Raw genomic sequence first — 18,738 nt, 5'->3', positions numbered from 1 at the left:
AGACAAGCATCAATGTGAAGTTATTTACACTGACGTCTTTGAGTAAGTTCTAACCCTTTCACCACCATTTTCTATCTATATGATCCTTCCATAATGCCGAATTGCCCAGTTGATAAAGTAGATTGGAATATACCAGGGCTAGGTTGTCAATAACATTTATATATTAGGAGCCATTAACCCTTTTCATAAGTCCCTTGCGAAAAAACGTAACCAGAATTCTATCCATTTCTGGGTTGCTAGATTTTGACGGTGTAAACTGAAATACAGCTTTAGCAGCAGCTGAGAATTCCAGCTGAGAAGATTTATACTTTTTTCTCCAAAGACATAAACATAATATTGATGGCGCTTCATATGCACAAATCTTCCGTGAATAATGATGGCCGAATTGCATCAGTAATTTTGCCAGTCTGACTGAGAATATCACTAACATCAACAGATGTTCTGTGACAAGCCAGCAATGCTAAAAGCCAATTACTAGCCTATCTTGGCAGGCTGACAGCTCAGCCTGTGAATGGACAGGCAGCTGAATGGTAGGCTGGACATGAACAAGTCTGGAAGACACCACTTTCCTCAGTGGCATTCTCCGTCTAAAGTAGCGAGTGAAGGAAATTGCTCCATTGAGTCTATTTCTGAAGTCACAAGTTGAACAAGTTTAAATATCGTATTGAACTTATTCAGATCAATTCCATTTTGGAAAAGGCTTTCAGAGCAAGGAATAGTATTGCTGAAAAGAGAGACATGCCGCACTAATCGCTAAACTACAACCAATTTAAGGTAATCAGTCAAACTCGTTGAATGGCTCATTTACACTTGCTAGAAAAGACATACATTCATATGCAGAGGCCTGGGGCTGGATTCTCCAAAAATGGGGCCATGTCCCCACACCGGCATAAAAATGCTGGCTTTACACGCCAGACTTTCCTTAAGAAATTAAGAGCTGTTCACCTACCTGCAGGACCCCTGAGTGCTTTTTGCAGATTTAGCTGTGGAAATGGGCCCCTGCACTTCCTGTTCCAAGTCTACGCATGCGCACAGTGGCGGTCTCCTGTGGCCGTGCCGAACACGATGGCGGACTCAGCCAGAGGACCTGGACCAACAAACAAGGTCCCAATGATCTGCTCCGTGCCGTTCCATCTAACCCGCCCGATCGTACCCCCGGCCCCCATAAGGCGGTACTTGATCCCCCTGCCTCCCACCAGGGTGGTTGCAGACTGAGTACCGACCGGCCAGACGTGGTTTGAACCACCCCATCGGGAATTCGGCCGGTCAGGACCTCTGGCAATGCCCCCCCCCCCCCCCCCCCCCAGCTGTGCCGTTTAAATCGCGCGCGAGTGATTCTCCGTGCCGGATTCTGGCGTAAAAGTGGATTCTCCGCCCCCGTGCCAAATGCGATTTCGGCGCGGGGCTGCGGAGAATCCAAATCCTGTTCTCTGCAAACAAAAATGTTCAAGCAGTATAAACCCCCCCCCCCCCCTCACCTCAGCCGATCGCACAATGGGCCCTGCCGTCCACTGCCCCATACCCCACGTGCGATCAGTGGGCGCCGTCATATTTCGCCGCCGCCGCCACCATGTGCGTTCCATGGGCGCCACCATCTTGTCCCGCCCCCACAACATGCGCTCCATGGGCGCCGGCATCTTGTCCGCCACCATCTTCTTCCTCACAGGTACTCCAGACGCTGCCATTTTGTCCTCCCCTTGGGACGGGACCACGGGACCCGGGTCGCTGCCGCTACTCGTCGGATTCGTCAGACTCGTCGGCCGATCGCCCGCTATTCGCCTCCGTGACGCCAGACCAGTCCCGTCCTCGCAACCTGGCGCCCTCTTCCACGGCGGTGCTCATCAACGGCCACGTGACCTCCTGCCTCATCGACTCTGGGAGCACCGAGAGCTTCATTCATCCGGACATGGTAAGGCGCTATTCCCTTGCGGTCCATCCCGCCAACCGGCAGATCTCCCTAGCCTCCGGTTCCCACTCTGTCCCTTTCCGGGGCTTCTGCCTAGTTAAACTCACTGCACAGGGCGTGGAATTCGACCGTTTCCGCCTGTACGTTCTCCCCAACCTCTGCACGTCACTCTTACTGGGCCTGGATTTTCAATGCAACCTCCAGAGCCTCACCCTCAAATTCGGCGGACCCCTACCTCCCCTCACCGTTTGCGGCCTCGCGACCCTCAAGATCGAGCCTCCCTCCCTCTTTGCCAATCTGACCGCAGATTGCAAGCCCGTCGCCACCAGGAGCAGACGGTACAGCACCCAGGACAAGGCTTTCATCAGGTCCAAAGTCCAGCGGCTGCTTCGGGAGGGTATTATCGAGGCCAGCAATAGCCCCTGGAGAGCCCAAGTGGTGGTGGTTAAAACTGGGGAGAAACACAGGATGGTCGTGGACTACAGCCAGACCATCAATCGGTACACGCAGCTCGACGCGTACCCCCTCTCCCGCATATCTGATATGGTCAATCAGATTGCACAGTACCGGGTCTTCTCTACAATTGACCTGAAATCCGCCTACCACCAGCTCCCCATCCGTAAATTGGACCGTCCGTACACTGCCTTCGAGGCGGATGGTCGCCTGTATCAATTTCTTAGGGTTCCCTTCGGCGTCACTAACGGGGTCTCGGTATTTCAATATGAAATGGACCGAATGGTTGACCGGTACGGACTGCGGGCCACGTTTCTGTACTTAGACAATGTCACCATCTGCGGCCACGATCACCAGGACCATGACGCCAACCCTGCCAAATTTCTCCACACCGCATCTCTCCTCAACCTCACCTATAACAAGGGGAAGTGCGTTTTTAGCACAGACCTCTTGGCCATCCTCGGCTATGTAGTCCAAAACGGACTACTGGGGCCCGATCCCGACCGCATGCGCCCCCTCATGGAGCTCCCCCTCCCCCACTGCCCCAAGGCTCTCAGACAATGCCTGGGGTTCTTTTCTTACTAAGCCCAGTGGGTCCCACAATACGCGGACAAGGCCCGCCCACTGATCCAGTCCACACAATTTCCCCTCACGGCCGAGGCACGACAAGCCTTCGATCGTATCCGCTCAGACATAGCCAAGGCCGGGATGCACGCAGTAGACGAGTCACTGCCCTTCCAAGTAGAGAGCGACGCTTCAGATGTCGCCCTTGTCGCCACTCTAAACCAGGCCGGCAGACACGTGGCATTCTTCTCCCGCACCCTCCATGCCTCCGAAATCCGACACACCTCTGTTGAAAAGGAGGCCCAGGCAATCGTTGAAGCTGTGCGGCACTGGAGGCATTACCTGGCCAGCAGGAGATTCACTCTCCTCACTGACCAACAGTCGGTAGCCTTCATGTTTAACAACACACAGCGGGGCAAGATCAAAAACGATAAAATCTTGTGGTGGAGAATCGAGCTCTCCACCTACAATTACGAGATCTTGTATCGCCCCGGCAAGCTCAACGAACCCCAAGACGCCCTCTCCCAAGGTACATGTGCCGGCGCACAAGTGAACCAGCTCCGTGCCTTGCATGAGAGCTTTTGCCATCCGGGGGTCACTCGGTTGTACCACCTAGTCAAAGTCCGCAATCTGCCCTCCTCCGTTGAGGAAGTACGGACAGTCACCAGAGACTGCCAGGTCTGTGCGGAGTGCAAGCCACACTTCTACCGAACAGATCGCGCGCGCCTGGTGAAAGCGTCCCACCCCTTTGAACGCCTCAGCGTGGATTTCAAAGGGCCCCTCCCCTCCACCGACTGCAACACATATATCCTTAGTGTGGTCGATGAATTCTCTAGGTTCCCCTTCGCCATCCCATGCCCGGATATGATGTCTGCCACCGTCATTAAGGCCCTTGATTCCATATTCGCTCTGTTCAGTTTCCCCGACTATATCCACAGTGACAGGGGATCCTCATTCATGAACGATGAGCTGCGTCAGTTCCTGCTCAGCAGGGGTATCGCCTCCAGCAGGACGACCAGCTACAACCCCCGGGGAAACGGGCAGGTAGAAAGTGAGAACGGGACGGTATGGAGGGCCGTCCAGTTGGCCCTACGGTCCAGGAACCTCCCAGCCGCCCGCTGGCAGCAGGTCCTCCCTGACGCACTCCATTCCATTCGGTCACTGCTGTGCACCGCAACTAACCACACACCCCATGAACGTGTTTTTGCCTTCCCTAGGAAGTCTACATCAGGGGTGTCACTCCCAACTTGGCTCACGGCTCCAGGCCCAGTCCTTCTTCGTAGGCATGTCAGGCACCACAAAGCGGAACCCCTGGTGGACAAGGTACGCCTACTCCACGCGAACCCCCAGTATGCCTTTGTGGAGTTCCCCGACGGCTGCCAGGACATAGTCTCGCTCCGGGACCTGGCTCCCTCAGGTGCCGATCCCATTCCCACGCCCCTCCCTTCCCCCACCCGCGTCACCCTCCTTTTCCCCGGCGCCCCCGTATTCATCCCCACCAGGTCCATCCCTTGTTCCCCTGCCCACGCTGGAGGACAGGGAAGATTTTGGCTCGCTCCCGGAGTCATCCCACCACTGGCCAGCACCAACACCGCCAGCACCTGCACCATCATCACCAACGCCGCCTGTACAGACGTCGCCACCACAGCTACGTCGCTCGCAACGGAACGTTCGACCACCGATCCGACTCAACCTGTGACCGGATTGCCTGATGGACTCTTGGTTTTCTTTTGTTTTGCCCTTTTGTAAATAGATCGCTTTATGTATTATAGTTCCACGTCACCCCCGCCGGACTCATTTTTTACAGGGGGTGAATGTGGTGATCTAACCATTGTATATATGCGTGCTTGCAGTAGGGGGATGTATGGCTGTACCTGTATTACAGGTTTCTCCGGTAAGCCCCTGCCGGCTAGCTCCGCCCACAGGGAGCAGTATAAATATTTGTAAGTTTCACTGAGATGCCATTCTACAGCTGCCGCCGGAGGAATAGCATCTCACTGTAATAAAGCCTCTCTTGTACTGCACTCGAGTCTTTGTGTACAATTGTTAGCGCCACAGTCTTCTAATATTTTAATTAATTCTTGATACGTCTTATCCCCGCGTTTCTCAGGTTGAACCAAGCTTCTTAACAAATTGTACTGAGGAATGCAGGAGCATTAATGTTATACAAAATCTCATTGGCTAGAATGTAGAACAAAGAACAAAGAACAAAGAAAATTACAACACAGGAGTTGGACTATTTACATACTGCTCTAAAAAACTCTCCTGGATGCTTACAAACTCTGCTCCATCTACACCTCCAACACTACACAAATCCCATTCAATGTTGGGGAAGTTAAAATCTCCCATCACAACCACCCTATTGCTCCTACATTTTTCTATAATCTGTCTGCATATTTGTACCTCTACTTCATGCTCGCTTTTGGGAGGCCTGTAGTAAAGTCCCAACAATGTTACTGCACCCTTCCTATTTCTCAGCTCCACCCATATTGCCTCAGTGCTCGAATCCTCCATCATGCCCTCCTTAATCACAGCTGTGATATCATCTCTGACGAGTAATGCAACTCCTCCACTCCTTCTACCTCCCTCTCTATCCCTCCTGAAGCATCTATACTGGAATATTTCTCAGTATGATTTCCAGTTCCTTGAGTCTTCATCAACTGAGCCCATCACGCCTAATTCTGCCACCATTTTTAACGGTATTGGAATGCTCTCCCAACTTCCTTTAAGTTAATGGCCTGTTTGATCTGTTGAAGCAGCTTAACTCTTCTACACCGACCGTCAAAGTCCTGACTGTCAAAGTCCGGCTTTTTCTCTTCCTTCTGAAAATAATTTGTTTTCTGTTTTGTTCCTCATCGCCAGTTTTCTTTCTGCAAACTGTTGTATATTTGTACTAACAGTACAAAGGAAATAGATTGCTGATGCACGTGGGTTGAATGCAACATTAACAGAGGTTTATTAGATAGGTCTTCACTGTCCAAAGGCTGGTACAAGACTCAGGGCAAACACCCAGAACGTAACCACCCCTTTGTGCTATAAGATTTTGTGAAAGCAATTTAAAAGAGAAGGGAAGTAAAATTGGACATTTTGGTTCAATAATCAAACCTGATTTTAAGAATGCTAATGGAAAATGCAAAAACTACTCCACGTGAAGTCCATTAATATATAGGCATGCTTAAACATAGGCCCAATTTAATGATAAACAATTGTGGCTGCATAATGGCATTAATTCATTTAAGTTATTCAAGTGTGATTGATGCAACCGAAAAGGCTTTTGGAAATGTTTGTGTCTTCCCCCTCCTCGATAGTGTGGGTGTTATAAGTTTAATGGACATCTACATAACTTACAGAGCATAAAATCCATACTAATTCTACAACTGAATAATTACACTTAGCTTTAGGCTTCTAAATTCACTACTGCATCACATTTTGCACACCTAAACCAGTTTTGATTTTCTTTGACTCCAGACCTTATGCAGGCAGAATATGTAAACAAATTGTGTAAATATAACAGCTAAGAGCAGTTGTCCCTGTTCAGAGCTTTCAGAAATGCATTTCAGGCTGTTGGACAAATAGACTCTTGGAATAAACTCATAAATTGAGGAAATTAAACTGGAGTTGGGCCAAGTATGTATTTATTTACAGCACTTCCGTTTCTTGCAATGTCGACATCTATAGTTTGATTTAGTGGTCCTATTAATCTAAGCAGTGTGCAAATAAGCAAACATCTTTTTAACTGCTGGCGTAATTTAAAATCTCTTCAGCTTTTCTGCGTGCAATTTAGGCTGCAGACTTTCAATAAAATACAATAATTAGGGAATAGGTATTTCAAATCAGAAATTGGGGAGAAATGAGTTCCTAAATTAAAGGGCTGGATTTGAGGATCACCCCCCCACCCCTTGCAGGATGTATTTTCGGCAGGGGAGGGGTAAGTATGTGAAATACAATGGTGGCCAAGTGGCACAACTCCCACTCAAGATGTTAAAATCTCACTGTCATTTTCTGCCTGGCTACCAAATACAACCCCCCCCCCCCCCCTCCCCCCACCAACTCCCCCTGCTCTAACCTCTCCAATTTCTTCCTGTCCCAATATCCCTACCTCTCTTTGGGATCCATATTGCCTTCACCCCGGGGACCTATTTACGGTCTCAGCAATGCCCACTACTGAGGCCAGGAACTGACTGAACTGATAGAGTTGCCAGACAATTAGATTGGTCAACGGCTCTCCAGTGTGGAAATGTCCTCCAACTGAGGGACGGAGCACCCACTCGCACCAACTTAAGGCCGCTCAAAGTGCATTATAGCTGCGGGATAACTGACTTTCATTGGTTCGTTCGGGAGCAACATTTCTTCCAGTGTTCTGTAGAAGAGTCATACTGACTCAAAAAGTAAAACCTTGCCCCAAATTGTCCATCCGTTCACGTCAGCGGGATTCTCTCGTTCCGCTGCAGTGAATGGAGTTTCGGCTGAGCGCCAAATTCTCCGTTCTCGCTAGGTAGTGGTGGCATGGGTGGATTCGGATTGGGCATCCTGCCCTCCTCTCTCCAAGGATGCTGCTAGATCCACTGAATTTGTCCAGCATTTTCTGTTTTTTTTCCCCCGGAGGGTGGGTAGGAGTAGCACGCACTGAATAATGCTGGAAACACTGCAAATGTTTCCCTCTCTGTGGAGAGAACGAATTACCACAGCACCTTTATTCTAGTGAAGGGATGTAGCCTGAAGTATTCCACTCAGATATTCACTGACCCATCCTGCGCTTCCTAGATCTGGAGTTTTTCAAACTCAGGGTCATGACCCGCGGCTGGAGGCGAGCGGGTGTTGGGAGAGTCATGGAGCAATCGGTTGTGGCATTCCGATTGCAGGAAGACAACCCTGCTTCTCAGAATTCCGGCCACAGGCAGTCCTCGATTGGTTGCGGCGTTTGTGGTGGTGGGGCAGCATGAGGCTGGGCTGTGTGCTGGTCACCGCGCATGCCTGGGGGCGGTGAGGACAGGGCAGATTGGCATTGGCATGCGTTGCTAGTGCTGGTGGACCAAGCTTGGAGCTCCGCTCTGGTGCTCATCCTCTGTGAGCTGCTCGGCTTGTCCCCCGCCACCGATTGGAAGTATGCGACCTGTGGCTCCGTAGTCAACGGCCTGCACAATGGCCGCTTGCACTCCCACAGCTGGTCGGGAAGTGATCAGCAGTCTGTGACTGGGGTGGATGTGGCTACTGCACAGTGAGAAGGAAGCCAAGCCAAGTGACATTGTATGTGTTTGACTACTTACTTCATCTCGTCTACAGTCATAGTTTGTAAAGTAAAAACAAAATTGTACTTTTTTCTATACTTGTTTAAATTTCTAAAGAAATGTGAATATATTTAAAACAAAGTTTGTGCGCAAATGTAAGCAAGTTCATGTTCAACTGAAATTCTTTTAATTTTCAGTAATAAAAAGTTATAAACTTGGAAAAATCAGGTATTGGAAATGAAGTTTCAAAGTAAAAATAAGAATGTCGGTTGCAAGCGGCCTTTAAATATGAACGATGGAGATTTTCCGCCAGAGGCACCAGCAGAGAGAAGGTCACACGCTCGGCACGCACGCTGACGGCAAGCACCCTATACACCCATGGTTTGGGCATGAAATTATGGGGGAGAGATTCCTCCATTTTGTAGCTGCCAGCAAGCAAGCAACAGGATTGTGTGCAGAACTGAAGATGGATTATTTTGTAATAAGGAAAAGAGGGCCACCGGCAAGGATCTCATGATTGAATCTGCTGGAGAGAGCTTCGCAGGAGAGTCCACGGCAGGACAAAGCAGTGTTGGTGTGAGTTGTATCCCGAGCTCCAGGGCCTCTGGTGAGTAAACAATTAAGAAGAAACTGAAATCGGGAACAAGGCAGTAGAAAGATGATTTCTTGATGTCTAGCTTTAATTAGAACATAGAACATAGAACAGTACAGCACAGAACAGGCCCTTCGGCCCTCAATGTTGTGCCGAGCCATGATCACCCTACTCAAACCCACGTATCCACCCTATACCCGTAACCCAACAACCCCCCCCTTAACCTTACTTTAATTAGAACACTACGGGCAATTTAGCATGGCCAATCCACCTAACCCGCACATCTTTGGACTGTGGGAGGAAACCGGAGCACCCGGAGGAAACCCACGCACACAGGGGGAGGATGTGCAGACTCCACACAGACAGTGACCCAGCCGGGAATCGAACCTGGGACCCTGGAGCTGTGAAGCATTTATGCTAACCACCATGCTACCCTGCTGCCCGTGCCAATTGTGCCAATGCAAATCAGGGTGCAAAGCCCATGTGTGTTACATACAGGGACATACTGGCAAATGAAAGTTTAAAACCCACAAATCTTCAAAGGACAAAACTCTTGATTTTTTTCAAAGGATGCTGCGAGAACTTAAATCGTCAGCTGAAGTCCTTCGCAGAAATGTAGCATTGAATGACAAAGCAAGTGAGATCGTGAGGATCAAGCAGGCTCACCTGCCACATTAAAGGTAAGCAATAATGGCGTGCCGTGAAGGTTGGTGGCTTGGGTCGCTAAAGTCGTCCGGCATGGGTCGCGAACGTTGGCCAGCGTGGGTCCCGCAGATCCACCGGTTGGTAAGAGGGTCCCCGGGGAAAAAGCTTGAAAAACACTGTCCCAGATCATCTGTTCTGATTTCAAATTCCCAATATTTGCTTTCACTTATGTTAAAATGTTTTAGTTTGTTTTCCAATTTCCATCTCTTGTTAGCGTGAAGGTATTGACCAGCGCAAGAATTGTGCTAATGACATCATTACTCATGTCGCCATTCATGTCTAACCTTAAACAGCTTTTCTGTGGATCAAAGTTCAAATTTCATCCACAACGTGAGGACATAATTTAGACTGGCATTCCTGTACAAAGCTGAGAACGCAGAACTCTTTTTTGAGGTACCCCTGGATGAAAATTTGAAAGCAAAGCTCCATCTCTCTGCTCTGCTTAAAGATCCCATCAGTCTATATGCAGGAGGGAAGAAAGTTCCTCCAGTGTGCTAAGCAAGCGGTAATCCATATTGCGCAGTGATCAGAGATGTTTTTCATGAGCATCATAAGATGCTTTTTGAAGGCAATTACTTGTTCTTTTTTCCATTATTTAATGAGCATAGTAGTTTAGGTAGAAGAGGAGCATAGGACTCAATAACATTCCAATTCCCGTACCAGCCTCCCCGGACAGGCGCCGGAATGTGGCGACTAGGGGCTTTTCACAGTAACTTAATTGAAGCCTACTCGTGACAATAAGCGATTTTCATTTAATTAAACCGCAATGTTTGATGAGTTTGTATTGGCAACAATGCCTTTGAAAGTGCATTAAAGCTTTGCCATTTTGTCTTGAATAATCGGATCTAATGCTGCATTTGAAAGCACCATTTGAAGGAAAAAGACTGCCTGAATTGTTTTGGGCCATCAATCAGAAGAGGCTGCAGAAATGCATGAAAATTCAGTTCATGAAAATACTGCCACAGCAACTTTAAAATGTAAAGGCTTAAAAGAAATATTCTTAACTCTCTGAAAACCACAAATCACACTGCATCTCCATTGAGAATTAAACAGCTGAATGACGCTGTAAAAAGACTATGAATTATTTGTTTATTTTCCCCAAGGATTAACGACTCATTCCGAGCACTGGATTATAGGTCTCCATGCCCTCTAAATGGCCACCAGTTTCTGTAATGGTGGTTTTGGAGATGGAAAGTTTATCTTTTTATACAGAATAAAATATGATTAGTTGTTGTTGTGAGGCTGCAATCTATTCAATGAATTCTGATGAGGTCAAATCCTCAACAGTATCCAACTAAGGACACTGCAGGATTTATTTTATTCAGCAAATGCTGTGTACAATCATCCTTGTTTCTGCACTCTATTCGGGAGAAGCCTGGCTGCAGCGTGAGCATCTTCAAACTGCAATTAACTGAACAGGTTCTGCATGGCAAGTGTCAGCACGTCACTTCTAGAAGGCGCTACCGGGGCTGGTTTAGCACACTGGGCTAAATAGCTGGCTTTTAAAGCAGACCAAGCAGCACTGTTCAATTCCCGTACCAGCCTCCCCGAACAGGCGCCGGAATGTGGCGACTTGTGACAATAAGCAATTTTAATTTTCAAATGAAAACACACACAAAATACAGAACATGTGACAGAAAAAGGAGATCTTCCCAGACAGCAACACATTGCTCCCTCTGGAAATAGATTCGGGTATGTGCAGCATTTACGGGGACAAAAGGCGGAATGCAATGTCCGTAATTCCCCAGGGCCATCGTCATTGGAGAAATTCCAATGGCCCGGAGAATTGGGCATCAGGCCAAAAATGTGTTTCATAAAGGAATCAGGATAGCGGCCTGAAAAGTAAATGAAGGCGGTGGTTATAACACAATAAACACAGTTTGTGGTTCAGCAAGACAGGGCCATTCTGCGGAGGCCCTCAGTACCATGTCCGAGGAGTTACTGATGCCTGGACTTGGGAGAAGACACAAACCATATAGAGCCCTATCCTGCGTATTCAAGTTGTTTATAAGGGAATGCAATGAACTTGTTTTTTCTAGCTACCAAGCACAGCATCAACTTCCTTAATTGCTTAATTGAAGCATGAACTGCAGACTGGTGTTAATGATATCACTGTGGCTATCGAGAAGAAGCCAGAGACAAAAACATTGAGAACTGTGGTTATTTTGTCCACAGAAGGTAATGAGCTCTGGGTCCTGTAAGAATCAGCACAGGTCTCTGATAGGCTCCTTGTTAAAGCTTAACTCCTTATATGCTCCTCCACCTCAGTAAAAGCAAAGGCTGGGATTTCCAACCCTGGTGCGGTGGGTACTGCCGCTGCAGTGGATGCGTTGAGCCAGTCAAAAGTCCATTGACTCCAGTGGTGCCGGTAAATCGCACCAAAGGTCAGTGGGCTGCATTCTCCATTCGAGAGACTGTAGGTGGGATTCTCCATTGGCCCAATCCGAAATCGCAGAACGCAATTGGGTGGAGAATCGGTTCCGAGCCAAAATTATTCTCCGTCACCTCGACACGGCATCAATGTGTACTGGAATGCATGTACAGTAAACACCGTATGCATATCATTAGTGGGCCCGACCTGGTATTCTCCAGGGCCTCCGCGATTCTCCTCCTCCAACAGGCCGAGTTCTTGGTGGCGTGGTTCACTTAGGCTTTAGAAAATCATGAAACCAGCGTCATGGCTGCTGAGGGAGAGAAAGGAGGTGGGATACGGAGAGGAGCAATGATAGGCTGTCGGGCCGGACACTTGTCGGGCTGGCTTGGGTGGGTGGGTGGCACTGCCATGGCTGGGGTGACCCCCCACGGGACTGGGGCGGTGTCCAGGCGCGGACCGCCATTACCGCGGCCATCCTGCTGTGCATCCAGTGACTGCCCACCTGGCTCCTGGTTCTGAAGAGTGACACTCGCCACACCACACCCTCCGCCACAACCCCCACACTCGCCAGGCTGCCTACCCAGTGTAACATCTACAGTAGCCCCTAGGGGGCCGCAGAGCACATCGCTGGCAGGGCAGTGCCAACCGACAGCACTCCTGGCATCAGGGACAGGTTCCAGAGCCGGAGGTCACAACAATGCCGGCCAGGTACCGTGCAGTGATTGGGGGGAGAACGGATGGCGCGGTGCCAACCGGGGCCAGCATGTAGCCCAGTGGACCTGGTTGGGCCCAGGGTATGCACCATGCTTTCATCCCTTGCAGACAATAGGTATTGGAATTCAACTAGCAATGGTGGCCTTCCTGTTAGTCGCCGCAGCCCTGGGGAATGCCCTGTGGCTGAACAAGCTGGACCTGCTCGAGGAGGAGGAGCGTGCAGCAGCGAAGCGTGCCGCAGAGGAACAGGTGGCAGCTGCCCAGGATGGTGAGCGAGCCGCCCAACAGGCCGAGGAGGAGGTTCCAAGGAGGCGCCGCATGAGGACACGTGTGTACCGGCAGCGATGCCAATCTTGGTGGCCCGTTTTCATCTCAACTACGATCCGCACGTTCGAGCCATTGAAGCGCAGGGAGTGGACCATTGCCCTCCGGGACTGCGCCACATCACACTGTAACTATGCCACCACCTTCTGGGTTTGAGTCACATCAGCCAGTAACTGCGCAACTCCATCTGGGACTGGGCCACCTCCCTCTGTGTCTGCGCCATGTCGGTCAGCGCCTGGGCAATGCCACAGACATCCCCAGCCATGGCCAGCTGTGACTGGGCCACGCTCAGAAGTGCCGTTACAATATCCAGGTGGCTCTGGCACATGGCTGCCTGTGAGACAACAACCCTGTCCTGGACCTCGGTCAGCGCCTGCACAGAATTCCCCAGGTGTTAGCCTGTGTGGTACGCATTGTACGCCCACAGAATGCACGCAGGAGGGTGACCCACTGAACCCCACCAGAGACCCCACCACACTCCGCCACCATGGAGAGCCATCTGATTCCCCTTTAGAGAACCCAACTAAAGGCCCCATCAGACGCCCCCCCCCCCTCCCCACCATATAATACTGTATAGGGGCCAGCATCATAAATTACCAAGTGAATTGAAAGATTTCACCACCAAACAAAGCAGTGGAGAAGACGGCATTCTCCTCTGGCGTCAGCACCGCAAACTGAGGGATCTTCATAGCAGCCATCCAGGAGTGTCCAAAATGAAAAGGCTCGCCTGCAGCTATGTCTGGTGGACGGGCCTGGACGTGGAGATACAGCGACCGGTCCAACAACGTAGTGTGTACCAGGAACTGCAGAAACATCCGCCTGCCGCTTCTCTTCATCCCTGGGAGTGGCCGGGACGGCCTTGGGTACAGCTTCATGCCGACTTTGCCAATCCCTTCTAAGGGTCCATGTTGCTGATCATAATTGATGTGCATTTAAAATAGCTAGAGGCCTGCAGGATGTATCCCACAGATTTGAGGGCCACTATATAGAGACTGTGCCTCTCGTTTAGCACGCACAGCATCCCAGAAGTGTTAGTCACCGACAATGGAATGCTATTTATTAGCAAGAAGTTTGGAGGTTTCATGACGCATCTGCATCAGCCCCGTATCACCCAGCTTCAAATGGGCTCGCTGAAAGAGCAGTGCAAACGTTCAAGAGAAGATTGAAAAAGCAGAACTCGGGCTCCCTCGATACGCCTTGCCAAATTCTTATTTTGTTATTGAACGATTCCACATGCCGCAAGTGGCACAGCACCGGCAGAACTTCTGACAGACTTCGGACCCACCTCGGCCTCACTTTTCCAGATATTGGTGGGAAAATACTCCGCAGTCAAGAGCAACAAGGGCGTTGCCCAGACAAGTGTAAACAGACCAGCCACTTTGTACCGGATGACACAGTCTACATTCAGAACTTCTGTGACTGTGCCAAGTGGGTGCCAAGCACGGGTGTTTGTCAAACAGTACCGATATTGTACCAGGTTCTGGTGCAGCACCGAGAAATGAAGAGGCACCAGGAGACTAGCAATGTGCAAGCCAGAGGTGCCAGCTTCGGCGCAGACAGCCCCAACACCAGCAGCTACAAGTGCGTTGGCCCAAGGGAGATCCAATGCAGAAATGAAAGAGGTTGAGGAATCTGACTTCGACATGGAAACCCAGGCATTGGAAGTTTCTGACAGTGAACAGATCAGCAAACACTCACCAGAGGTTTTCCAACCATGACGATCAGCGAGGAAATGGCGCTCGCCGTCTAGATATATACCGCCTGATCCAGCTCCACATGGGCATGAAGCGCAGCCACAGGCAAAAAGAGGGAAGCACCCTCCTACTTCACCCTCAACAGAGGTGTCTTCGGACTTTGGGGGGGGGGGGGGGGGGAGGGATTTATAACCCACACGAGACTTACGGGGTCAGACCAATGAGTCTCCCCGTGAGTCTCTTTAAGCATGAGCTTCCCGACTGAGGAGCCATGGACACTGTGCATAAAAGCTTGGCACAAGTGGGAGCTAAGCAGAGAAGCCCCGACTGGGATCTGTGTACAACGTGTAAATAGATTCTTGTTCATTAAACACAGTTGGCAGGATCCTCCGTTCCTGAGTGTTGATGCCGGGGCAGAATTTGTGGCCTTCCATGACTGCAAAACTAGCACCGCACCTGGACCGATTCAGCGACTGTCAAGGGGCTCGCACCAGCGCAACGTGGAACACAACTGATTCCAATGGGAAAGGGTGTGGGATTCACCAGGTTCACGATTAACACTCATGAAACCATTGTCAATTGTCGTAAAAACCCATCTGGTTCACTAATGTCCTTCAGGGAAGGAAATCTGCCATCCTTACCTGATCTGGCTCATATGCGACTCCAGACCCACAGCAATGTGGTTGACTCTTAACTGCCCCTCAAGGGCAATTATGGATGGGTAAGAAATGCAGGCAAAGGCTGCGAAGCCCACACCCCATGAACGAATAAAAGAAAATATATGCCAAGGGTGTTTACGTAAATGCGTTCTGGAACGCATTGACATTACGGTCGAGGTGACGGAGAATTATGATATTGGCGTGACCCTGGCCATGATTTCGTTGTCAAAACCGGTTCTCCGCCCAATTCCGGCGTCGGCCGTTGGAGAATCCCACTCAGTGTCTTTTAGCCTCTCATATGGACTCCTCTGCGAACACAATAGACGCTGATTGCCACTCTGATAGAAGTTCAGGCCCTATATTACAAGAGTAATAAGTGCTAAATGCAATCAGCCTCAACTGTTTCAGATAAAGGATACTCAACCTGTACAAGAATCAATCTGAACAGATGCATGAGACTCCCACTCTTTCCAAATTGAACTAAATTAAGCTGACTCAAAATTGCACTGGGCGCAGAGTTTGGTCATTCAGTCAGTATGTTGTTAGTTACTTTCATCTCAGTATTGTATCTCAGGCTGAAAGATGGGCAGAAGGGAGATGAAAATCAGAGGTCTCATTATTCTATTGGAAATACCTACAGTGTTTGCTGCATATTGTTCCAGGAAAATCTCCTACTCCTAGCATATACGCTTTCTATCATCAATCAATCACTACTACCTGGTCCTTTTAAAATATGATTGTTCATTTACACTGTGGTTGTTTGATGAAAGTTACTAAGTGCTGTAAGAATTTATAGCACTTTAATTTAAGCTGAGGGAAGCAGGAAGGAATGTGTCAACAATTTTGGACGAGAACATTGTACACAATTCACTTACTCGACTTGAAGCACTGACATTGTTAGGAAATAATGCTTTTTAACCTTTAAATGGATCAGAAATTGTTATTTCAACATTATACAACAGACTGCTCGTGATAAATAGTCCAGCTCACTTCAGCATTCTGGCATCAGACTGAAAACCCTGAGTGAACACAAATCAATTCTTTCACACCATTCCAGAAATCTATTCAAGTGGAGGGAAAATCATGCAATTACAAGCACCACAGAGAAGGAACACCAATTTTATAAGAGACTGATCAAATAAACAGTTGGTCTCAAACTGAGCGAAGGTCATCCAGTCATACAGAACTTAGTGAAACACCAGTTTCCATTGTTAAAATAATACAATTTAAACAAATTGCTGGAGGAAGGAAAACTTTTGAGCAATAGCAGCCATGCTGATTAGGGCCTGGTTTAGCACAGGGCGAAATAGCTGGCTTTTAAAACAGACCAAGGCAGGCCAGCAGCGCGGGTTCAATTCCCGTACCAGCCTCCCTGAACAGGTGCTGGAATGTGGCGACTAGGGGCTTTTCACAGTAACTTCATTTGAAGCCTACTTGTGACAATAAGCAATTTTCATTTTCATTTTGTTTAATTTTTTTTTCAAGTGGTTTGATTACAGGCTTAATTCTTAATGTCTTTTGTGTGTTTCCACTAAATGACATACATACATAATAAAAAGAGAAAATGCTGGATTAACTCCACAGGTCTGGCAAAATTGGTGGGGAGAGAAACAGAGTTAACGTTTCGAGTGCATGTGACCCTTCTACAGAGCTGATAAGGGATAGAAATGTGATGAATTATATACTTGGAGAAGTGGGTGGGCTAGAATGAAAAAAGGTGTCACTGACACAAGACAAAGGGGCTGTTAATGATTCCATTGGGGACCGAACAGTGTCAATAGTGGCAAAGGTAAGAGAGCAGAATGTGTTAATAGGAAAACAGAGGTCAGTGCTCAGTGGGAGCAAAGTTGAAGAACAAGGGACAGTGGCCATGTTGGGGATAGGTGGGGTTAGTGGGTTGTGTTGGGACAAACCAGGGGAACTGAATAAAAGAAAACAAAAGAGGGTGGGTGACGATGGAGGGGAAAGTTAACAACCTAAATTTGTTGAACTCAATGTTGAATCTAATAGGCTGTAATACTCCAAAGATGAGGTGTTGCTCTTCCAGCTTGCGTTTGCCATCACTGGAGCATTGCAGAAGGGCTAAGAACATGCATCTGGGCATGAGAGCACATTAGGCACTGTGGTGGTATGATTTGCATAGCTGTCTGCCATTGGTGCAGAACACCGGCTTACCATTGGCCCTGGTCGGTCACGTGCCTCTCGACCGACTGGTTGAGACCAGTCATGTGACGGCTCTCCGATTGGTCGAGAGGCTGAGTTAACCACGCCTCCATACCAAGGTATAAATAGTCAGAACGCCCGGCGGTCGTCCATTTTATTGTAGTCGACTGCAGGGCTAAGTTCTAGCTTATTAAAGCCTAACTTTTGTATAGCAACTCGTCTCTCGTGCAATTGATGGCTCATCAATTTAATAAGCTAGATTTTTGAAGATGGAGTTCCGGATCAAGCCCGAATGTCTCCGCATCAGCCCGCAAACTCAGAACTCTGCAGAACTTTCATTCCTCAGGGCTAATGGAGATCATGTCGCTGTATGGGGGTGTCAACAGTTTTGGGGCCGACAACAGCTCCCTGCCACCATCATTAAATTCCACCCTAAGGTTTTGAGCATAAAAATGCATAACGTTACGAAATGATTAGATGGTTAATTTACATCACAGAAGTATTCAAAATGGATTGCTTTCTGAGTTTTTAGGGGAGGTGGTGGCAAATTCGTAATATGACTGGACTAGTAATACGGAAGACTAGGGTAATGCTCTGGGGACAAGGGTTCAAATCCCACAACAGCAGCTGGTGAAATTTGAATTCAATTCATACATCTGGAATTCTAAAGATAGTCTCAGTAATGGTGACCATGATCACTACCATCAAATTCTTGTAAACTCATGGGGTGTGTATTACTGAGACAAATAGCGCAAATCTCTGCCTGCGTTGGATTCTCGCTTGACAGCAACGCAGCCGGAGAATGCCCTAATCCTGGCCCTCCCCCTGAAACACGGGCACTTTGGCACTACCCAGCTGGCACCTTGCGCTGCCACCCTGGCACTGCCAAGGTGCCCAAATGGCATTGCCAAGCCAGCAGAAGCATTGCCTGGGTGCCAGTGCAAGGGTGCCTGAGTGCCAGAGTCAGAGGCACCCTGGTGGGGGGAGGGGGGATCGAGCACCGGGGAGGGCTTTATGGGCGGCCGGGGCAGCGATCAGGACAGTTCGATGCAGCGGCGCGCGACTGATCGGAAGGTCTACATTGTCCCGTTGGTCCACAGTCCGAGTTCGCCATGGTGCTCGGCCCATGCGTATGCGCGGACCCGGAACCGAGAGTGCGGGACTGCAGCTAAAGCTGAGTGACGCACTCCGGGTCCCTTCCAGCCCCCAAGGTAAGTGAATCACCGTTTATATTTTTCAGGAAACTGGGGAGTAAAACGCTAGTGTTTTTACAGCATGGGGCATAGCCCCATTTTTGGAGAATCCAGGCCAAGAGATGGAACAACTCCTCTTTTACTTCATTCCCACTTATTGTTCAGAGGT

The 18,738-nt window shown here is 49.1% G+C and overlaps 1 protein-coding gene across 1 annotated transcript in view; it reads right to left on the bottom strand.

Annotated features, from left to right (window-relative positions):
- Positions 1–18,738, bottom strand: part of schip1 (schwannomin interacting protein 1) — a 1,017,794-nt gene that overhangs the window by 797,811 nt on the left and 201,245 nt on the right. The gene's annotated exons all lie outside the window — the stretch shown is intronic.

This window comes from Scyliorhinus canicula, chromosome 13 (genome assembly GCF_902713615.1).
Source record: "Scyliorhinus canicula chromosome 13, sScyCan1.1, whole genome shotgun sequence".
In the NCBI taxonomy this organism is placed as follows: domain Eukaryota; kingdom Metazoa; phylum Chordata; class Chondrichthyes; order Carcharhiniformes; family Scyliorhinidae; genus Scyliorhinus; species Scyliorhinus canicula.
This window is presented reverse-complemented; position numbering and strand designations above follow the sequence as displayed.